The sequence below is a fragment of the Tamandua tetradactyla genome, chromosome 5, assembly GCF_023851605.1.
Source record: "Tamandua tetradactyla isolate mTamTet1 chromosome 5, mTamTet1.pri, whole genome shotgun sequence".
In the NCBI taxonomy this organism is placed as follows: Eukaryota; Metazoa; Chordata; class Mammalia; order Pilosa; family Myrmecophagidae; genus Tamandua; species Tamandua tetradactyla.
The window spans coordinates 52,028,677-52,038,539 of NC_135331.1; the positions used below are offsets into that span (position 1 = coordinate 52,028,677).

Genomic DNA, 9,863 nt, shown 5'->3' on the forward strand with positions numbered 1-9,863 from the left:
GGAGATATCTTATGAATCTTACAATTGGAGGCGGTTTTATGGACCTTAAACCTAAAGCAAGAGCACTGAAGAAAGAAAGAAAGAAATGGGAGCTCCTCAAAATTAAACACTTTTGTGCATCAAAGAACTTCATCAAGAAAGTAGAAAGACAGCCTACACAATGGGAGACAATATTTGGAAACGACATATCAGATAAAGGTCTAGTATCCAGAATTTATAAAGAGATTGTTCAACTCAACAACAAAAAGACAGCCAATACAATTACAAAATGGGAAAAAGACTTGAACAGACACCTCTCAGAAGAGGAAATACAAATGGCCAAAAGGTACATGAAGAGATGCTCAACGTCCCTGACCATTAGAGAAATGCAAATCAAAACCACAATGAGACTTCTGGGTCAAGATGGCGGCTTAACAACATGCGTGTTTTAGTTCGTCCTCCAGAACAACTACTAAATAACCAGAAACAGTACAGAACAGCTCCTGGGGCCACGTCAGTGACCAGACAGAAGCGTACCCCAGTCTGGACCAGCTGGACTGGCTGCGAGCACCCCCTTGAACTGTGAGTTCCCAAAGCTGTGGCAGCCAGTGCCCCTCCCCCACAGGCTGCTTTCCAGAGGGGAAAGGAAAGGACTTTACCAGCAGCAGAGACTGGGCACAATCAAACACCAATTGTGGAACTAATTAACTAATTCTGACTACTAAAAATAGGCCCCCAACTTAGGTGAACCTGATCAAAGCGGAGGTTGCTCATTTTTGCCCCGGCGCCAAGGGGGCAGGACTGACAGAAAAAGGGGGAAAAAAAAGAAGGAAACAGAGGTTTTTGTGGCTGTGTATCTATAAAGGCTTGACTGCCTCTGGATACAGCAGCAGGACTTTTCAGGCTGCAACTGCCCCAGACATAGGCAGAAGAGAGCTCTTTTGGTGGCTTGTCTGGAGCCTGTGCCTTCCCCAGGGGAGGGGTGAAGCCCAACTCAGGTGGAATCCCTCCATCAAGGAATTCAGAAACCAGGGCTTGGTAATTTGAAGCCATTAAAACCAGCCTACAACCTCTCCTCTGTCTCCACCACGCCCCCAGCAGGGTGAGTCTGCCAAAGTTAAAGGTACCGCATCATCTTATGCTGGTGGGACCTGCAGTCAGACAAGCACCACATACTGGGTAGGATAAGAAAAACAGAGTCCAGAGACTTCACAGGAAAGTCTTTCAACCTGCTGGGTCTCACCTCAGGGAAAACCGACGCAGGTGACTCTTTCCTCCTTATAGGAGGCCAGTTTGGTCTGGGAAAATCTGGCTGGGGTGTGTAATATCTAAGTAGACCCTTCTAAATGTGTGTGGGTGAAAGGCACCACACAAGCAGGGCAAGAAACAAGAAAATAAGAACTGGAAAATTCTCTTCTGTTAAACAAAACTTAAGCTAAATGTCCAGATAAAGCTGAACGGAATGTCAAAGAACAGATAGACAACAAATTCATCCAGCAAGAAAACCCTAGATAAAAGAAGTGAAAGCAACCTCCAGAATAAACTAATTAAGGTAATTAAATGCCTAGACGCCAGCAAAAAATAACAAATAACACTAGAAAAATTGAAGATATGGCCCAATCAAAGGAACAAACCAACAATTCAAATGACATACAGGAGCTGAAACAATTAATTCAGAATGTACGAACAGACATGGAAAACCTCATCAAAAACCAAATCAATGAATTGAGGGAGGATATAAAGAAGCCAAGGAAAGAACAAAAAGAAGAAACTGAAAGTCTGAAAAAACAAATCACAGAACTTATGGGAATGAAAGACACAGTAGAAGAGATGAAAAAAACAATGGAAACCTACAATGGTAGATTTCGAGAGACAGAACATAGGATTTCAAAACTGGAGGATGGAATATCTGAAATCCGACAAGAAACAGAAACTATAGGAAAAACAATGGAAAAATATGAGCAGGGACTCAGGGAATTGAAAGACAATATGAAGCACATGAATATATGTGTTGTGGGTGTCCCAGAAGGAGAAGAGAAGGGAAAAGGAGGAGAAAAACTAATGGAGGAAATTATCACTGAAAATTTCCCAACTATTATGAAAGACTTAAAATTACAGATCCAAGAAGTGCAGCGTACCCCAAAGAGAATAGATCCAAATAGACATACTCCAAGACATTTAATAATCAGAATGTCAGAGGTCAAAGAGAAAGAGAGGATATTGAAAGCAGCAAGAGAAAAGCAACCCATCACATACAAGGGAAGCCCAATAAGACAATGCGCAGATCTCTCAGCAGAAACCATGGAGGCGAGAAGACAGTGGGATAGTATATTTAAATTATTAAAAGAGAAAAACTGCCAACCAAGAATTCTATATCCAGCAAAACTGTCCTTCAAAAATGAGGGGAAAATTAAAACATTTTCAGACAAAAAATCACTGAGAGAATTTGTGACCCAGAGACCAGCTCTGCAAGAAATACTAAAGGGAACACTAGAGACAGATATGAAGGCAGAAGAGAGAGGTGTGGAGAAGAGTGTAGAAAGGAAGACTATGAGTAAAGGTAAAAAGAAGGAAAATTAGATATGACATATAAAATCCAGAAGGCAAAATACCAGAAGAAAGTACTACCCATGCAGTAATAACACTGAATGTTAATGGATTAAACTCTCCAGTCAAAAGACATAGTCTGGCAGAATGGATTAAAAAACAGGACCCATCTATATGCTATCTCTACTCAAAGGACATGAGGCCAAGGACACAAATGGACATTTTACACATCAATGTTTATAGCAGCATTATTAACAATTACCAAGAGATGGAAACAGCCAAAATGTCCATCAATGGACAGCTGACTAAACAATGTGTGACATTTACATAAGATGGAATATTATGCAGCTGTAAGACAGAATAAAGTTATGAAGTATGTAACAACATGAATGGACCTTAAGGACATTATGCTGAGTGTGATTAGCCAGGAAAAAAAGGACAAATACTGTATGGTCTCACTGATATGAACTGACATTAGTGAGTAAACTTGGAATATTTCTTTGGTAACAGAGACCATCAGGAGATAGAAATAGGGTGAGATATTGGGTAATTGGAGCTGAAGGGATATAGATTGTGCAACAGGACTGAATATAAAAACTCAGAAATGGACAGCACAATACTACCTAACTGTAATGTAATTATGTTAAAACACTGAATGAAACTGCATGTGAGAATGATAGAGGGAGGAGGGCTGGGGACATAAATGAAATCAGAAAGAAAGATGGTAAAGATTGAGATGTTATAATCTAGGAATGCCTAGCATGTATAATAATAGTGAAATATACAATGTACAAATTTTAAAAATGTTTTTGCATGAGGAAGAACAAAGGAATGCCATTATTGCAGGGTGCTGAAAATAGATGATAATTAATACTTTAAAATGTCACCTTATGTGTGAGACTAAAGCAAAAAATGTTTATTTGTTACAAAATTTATATTTTGACTAGAGCATTTCCTAATATAACTCATGCAGATAGTTTGATTGAATGTCATAAGTATTTGGAATCTCAGGTAGGACATGAGATTTTGTTGGTTTGTCCAGAGTGATGCCCCGATGAATCCCAGAGTGATTTGATCAGTGACTAGAAAAGTATTTGCAAGCCCCCTTCGGGGAATGGTGAGAGTGGGGAGAAATTCAACTTCCTCAAGTTGAATTCCTGATATTCTCACAAGCAGTGTAGACAACCAAAGCTATAGGCTGAGCCCCCAGTCTTGGAGGTTGTTCATATGAAACTTAACCCCACAAAGGATATGTCAAGTCTACTTAAAATTTAGGCCTAAGAATCACCCCCAAGAGAGCCTCTTTTGTTGCTCAGATGTAGCCTCTCTCTCCAGCCAACATGACGAGCAGTCTCACCACCCTCCCCTTCTCTGAGTGGGACATGACTCCCAGGGGTGTGGACCTTCCTGGCAATGTGGGATAGAGATCCTGGAATGAGCTGAGACTCAGCATCAAGGGACTGAGAAAAACCCTAGAATGAGCTGAGAATTAACATCAAGGGATTGAAAGAACCTTCTCGACCAAAGGGGGAAGAGTGAAATGAGACTAAGTGTCAATGGCTGAGAGATTCCAAACAGAGTTGAGAGGTTATCCTGGCAGTTATTCTTATGCATTAAGTAGATATCACCTTGTTGTTCAAGATGTAGCAGAGAGGCTGGAGAGAACTGCCTGAAAATGTGGAGCTGTGTTCCAGTAGCCATGTTTCTTGATGATGATTGAACAATGATACAGCTTTCACAATGAGACTCTGTGAATGTGAAAACCTTTGTGTCTGATGCTCCTTTTAGCTACTATATCAACAGAAGAGTAGAACATATGGAATAAAAATAAATAATAGGGGGAACAAATGTTAAAATAAATTTAGTTTGAAATGCTAGTGGTAAATGAAAGTGAGGGGTAAGGGGTATGGTATGTATAATCTTTTTTTTCTCTGTTATCGTTTTATTTCTTTTTCTGTTGTCTTTTTATTTCTTTTTCTAAATCAATGCAAATGTTCTAAGAAATGATGAATATGCAACTATGTGATGATATTAAGAATTACTGATTGTATATGTAGAATGGAATGATATCTTAATGTTTTGTTTGTTAATTTTTTTAATTAATAAAAAAAGTTAAAAAAAAAACAAACCACAATGAGATATCATCTCACACCCACCAGAATGGCCATTATCAACAAAACAAAAAATGACAAGTGCTGGAGAGGATCCGGAGAAAGAGACACACTTATCCACTGTTGGTGGGAATGTCAAATGGTACAACCACTGTGGAAGGCAGTTTGGCATTTCCTCAAAAAACTGAATATAGAATTGCCATACGACCCAGCAATACCATTGCTAGGTATCTACTCAAAGGACTTAAGGGCAAAGACACAAACGGACATTTGCACACCAATGTTTATAGCAGCATTATTTACAATTGCAAAGAGATGGAAACAGCCAAAATGTCCATCAACAGACGAGTGGCTAAACAAACTGTGGTATATACATATGATGGAATATTATGCAGCTTTAAGACAGAATAAACTTATGAAGCATGTAATAACATGGATGGACCTAGAGAACATTATGCTGAGTGAGACTAGCCAAAAACTAAAGGACAAATACTGTATGGTCCCACTGATGTGAACCGACATTAGAGAATAAACTTGGAATATGTCATTGGTAACAGAGACCATCAGGAGTTAGAAATAGGGTAAGATAATGGGTAATTGGAGCTGAAGGGATATAGACTGTGCAACAGGACTAGATACAAAAACTCAAAAATGGACAGCACAATAATACCTAATTGTAATGTAATTATGTTAAAACACTGAATGAAGCTGCATCTGAGCTATAGTTTTATTTATTTATTTATTTATTTTTAAATATATTTTTTGTATTTTTTATTTTTATTTTTTTCTCTATATTATCATTTTATTTCTTTTTCTGTTGTCTTGCTATTTCTTTTTCTAAATAGATGCAAATGTACTAAGAAATGATGATCATACCTCTATGTGATGATATTAAGAATTACTGATTGCATAGGTAGAATGGAATGATTTCTAAATGTTGTGTTAGTTAATTTTTTTTTAATTAATAAAAAAAAGGCACAAGAAAGAAGTAACTAAACCTAAGTCCGCTAAGCTTCATAACCAGCCAGGGCAAAGGAAGAATTTACTGAAGTTATGTGGCTCTGATTATCAGAAAGGAAAGAAACACCCTAATTCCTCAGGAGCAGACATTTTCCCTGGTTCAAAATTCTTAAAAAAAAAAATCATATGAAGAATGTATATTATTCATATCAGTAGTCATTATCCTTGTCAATAGTTTGTGTTCCATAAGTTTTTTTCATATGATGGTTTATCATGACTACTAAAAAATTATTTCCAATAGTAAGCAGACAATTGGCAAAGTAGCTTTTCCTTTGTGTCTAGACTTTAGTAAGGTCAGTAATGGTATCTGAGCACAGAAATATTTGTTCCTTGATTAAAAAAACAGTATTTTTTCTGACAACTTTATCTAGCCAAGATTTCTTAAACAGTAGAAAATCAGCAACAGATACAGTTTTTTAATGCAAACCATGAAAAGATTAGCTCATACCTAATATTAGCAATTTTTTAAGAGAAATAATCAAATTTTACCAAATGTGATAACCAGATGTATAAGTTATATTAACTACATTAAAATACACCTTACATTAAATGTTACTTAAATGTTTATTGCATCCAGTCACTCCTTTATTAGGAGGACCCACAAACTTGGTTGTGGGGGTGGTGTGGATAAGCTTTTTTTTAAGAAGGAATAGATCAGTAGGTATTCAATTCAAAAGTGTTTTTAAAGATAACTACCACTATCAGTATTAAACAGAAAAAAAGGTTACCATTTCTACAGCGCAATTATAGATGAGTTTCTCTGCAGTTACATTGTTGATTTCATCAATAAATCTCTGTTTGTCAGAGAAGAATCGGAAAAAAAAACCTTCGCGTGCAGCTTTTATGTGGACATAAGTGTGCAATTCACTTGGGTAAATACCTAGGCGTGGAATTGCCAAGTTCTATTAAGGTGTGTTTAACTTTATAACACGCTGTCAAACTCTTCCAACGCAAAAAAAAGCGTTTTGCATTTCCACCAGCAATGGATAATAGTCCATTTGGTCACCAGCACTTGACATTGTGTTTATTTTTAGTTATTTTCATTTTTATTTTTTTTTACATTCTTGTAATTGTGTAGTAGTATCTCATTGTAGTTGTAATTTGTATTATCCTAATGACTAATGATGCTTCGTGTCTTTAATATGCATATTTGCCATTCAAATATCTTGTGGTGAAGTGTCTGTTCAGTACTTTTGGTCATTTTTCAAGGGGCTATTTGTTTTCTTATCTTGCACTTTAATAGCTTTTTAAATATTATAAATCCAAGTCCTTATCAGATATGTAATTTGTAGATTTTTCCAATCTGTGGCTTGTCTTTCCATTCTCTTAATAGTGTCACAGAGCAAAAGCTTTTTATTTTTATAAAGTCCAAATTATGAATTTTTTATGGATCATCCTTTGGTGATATAGCTAAAAGCTTTTTGCCAGTTTCTCTGTTACATCTCCTCCCTCTCATTGAATCATTCTCTCAATCTTCATGAATGGCTTGGAAATGACCATTTTAACTTCTACATGCTGGAAAGGGGTGTTGACTTTAGGGATCAAGGTATGAAATGGGTTTATGTTCTTGGAGAGACTGATACCTCTGGGTTTCAGGGCTTATCTGGCATAGGAACACTCTGGAGACTTTCAGTTTCTGAAAAAATAAACTTACCAGGTAAAACATTTATAGAGACTTAGATAGTGTCCAGGGTATGCTTTAGGATTTTCAGGAATACTGTTGGTTGGAGCTTGGCATACTGTGGCAATTTGCAATATCTGATGGAAGATCGCATAAGAGTAACCTCCAGATTAATCTCTCCACTGTATTTGAAATCTCCTAGCCACTGAAACTTTGTTTTATTCTTTTCCTCCTTTTGGTCAAGAAGGCCTTCTCAATCTTGTGATGCCAAGGCCAGGCTCATCCCTGGGAGTTATGTCCCACAATGCCAAGGAGGCTTACACCCTTGGAAGTCATGTCCCACAGAGTGGGGAGGATAATGATTTTATTTGCATATTTGGCTTAGGGAGAGAGGTCACATCTGAGTGACAAAATAGATTCTCTGAGGATGACTTTTTTTCTTTTTAAAATATTTATATTGAAAAATCTTCACACACACATACAGTCCATACATCAGTGGCTCGTAATATCATCACATAGTTGTGTATTCATCACCATAATCATTTTTAGAACATTTGCATGCATCAGTCACTCTTGAATGGAAGACATTAAGAGGAGTAGGCTTACCAGGATGCCAAAAGGAGACCACCTCTAAGGACAGACAAACTAAGGAGTGGAAGATTCTGGGTAAAGAGTACTAACGCAGTTTCAAGATTGCTAGTCCATCTGTCAGATTTTTTAGCATAATCTAAAGCATTGAACCAAAAAGTAGTTCAAATTTTAGTTAAGCCATGCCCTTGTTGGTTGACCTTGGACCAAATTATTTAAACTTTCAGTCCTTCAGTTCCTTTATTTGTAAAGTGGACATGATCACAAACACCCTGCTATGTTCGGTGAAGAATCAATGAAACTCCCAGTAGAGTAGGCTCAATAAAAAGAAAATGTTGCTATTTGCTGCTTGTTAAATATTCAGGTCATCGATGTGGGAGTATTTTTCCTTTCCCTGCATAGTTCTGGGGGTGACGCTTAAGCATGGTTATAAGTAGGCTTACATTCACCTTGCAGAGATAAGTTTCACAAGGGCAAGCCACAAGACCGAGGGCTTGGCTTGTTACATTGGGAGTCCGGAAATCTTGAGAGAATATCAGGAATTCCTCAGGTGGAGAAGATAATAGTTACATGTTTTTCCCAGCCCCTCAAGGGGACTTTGAAACTATTCTTTTGTTTTCTCCCCAAAATATTCTGGAATGTGTCAGGGGATTACTTAACCTGTACAAAATAACAAGATCTCATTCCTTACTCTAGGTTCCATGTAATTAAGTTGCTTAGAGAAACTGAACTTATGAGTTAAATAAGGTAGTATACTACAGAATAATTAGATTTCAAGACAAGATAAACATCTCTTCCTTTGGTCTCACACAGAAGCTGAAGTTTTGAAACACACCAATATCATCATTTACCCTGTATTCTGATTTACCTTAGTCCTAACCAGATCCATTTCTGAAGTCTGATCTCTTTTTCATCTTCTTTAACAGCTGCTGACTTTCAGAACTGCAAAACTCTAACTCTGAGCTCAGGAGTCACACAGATACTTAAATTTCCAGGAAACTACCCGACTATAAACAAAGAGCACAGCATCTCAGATTTTAGAAATAACACTTAAAACTCAGTAATAGGTGTGACTGCTGTAAGAACTTGCAATCTAGGAACCTTTACAATGAGTCTGGCACCATTTTTTAAAAGATTATCCTTTCTTCAGTAAACTACCTTTGCAATTTTGTCAAAAATCAGTTGATTGGAGTGGGCCACGGTGGCTCAGCAGACAGAGTTCTCGCCTGCCATGCCAAAGACTCGGGTTCGATTCCTGGTACTTGCCCATACAAAAAGAAAAAAGAAAAAAAAAATCAGTTGAATGTACCTGTGCAGAGCTATTTCTGGACTATCTATTCTGTTGCATGTCTGTCCATTCTGTTCCATTCATCTATGTGGTATGTTGTCAATACTACCCTGTCTTGATTACTATAGCTTTATATTAGGTCTTTAAACCAGTTAGTGTGAGTCTTCCAACTTTGCTTTTTTTCCAATTGTTCTGGATATTCCAGTTCATTTGACTTGCTTCATAAATTTTAGAATCAGCTTGTTGATATCTACAAAAAGTTTTACTAGGATTTGAATTGGGATTAATTATACTTAATCTGTAGACCAGATTGGGGGGAATTGACATTTTAACCATATCAAATCTTACAATCCATGAACATAGAAGGTCTCACCCTTTAGGTAGGTTCACTTTCTTTCTTCAGATTTTTTAGTTTTCAGCATACAAATCCTGTACATATTTTGATAGATTTATAAATAAATATTTTATTTTTGTGCTACTATAAATAATACATTTTTTTCTTTTTCATGGGCAGGCACTGGGAATCAAACCCAGGTCTCCAGCATGGCAGGAAAGAATTCTGCCACTGAGTCACCATTGCATGGCCCAGGATTTTAAATTTCAAATTCCAAGAATTCATTGTGGCCACACAGAAATATGAATGACTTATAAGCTGCAACTATGCTAAATTTACCTATTAATTCTAGCAGGGTTTTGTTTTTGTTTTTGT

The 9,863-nt window shown here is 37.1% G+C and overlaps 1 protein-coding gene across 2 annotated transcripts in view; it reads left to right on the top strand.

Annotated features, from left to right (window-relative positions):
• Positions 1-9,863, top strand: part of KCNAB1 (potassium voltage-gated channel subfamily A regulatory beta subunit 1) — a 443,831-nt gene that overhangs the window by 301,057 nt on the left and 132,911 nt on the right. The window lies entirely within an intron of this gene.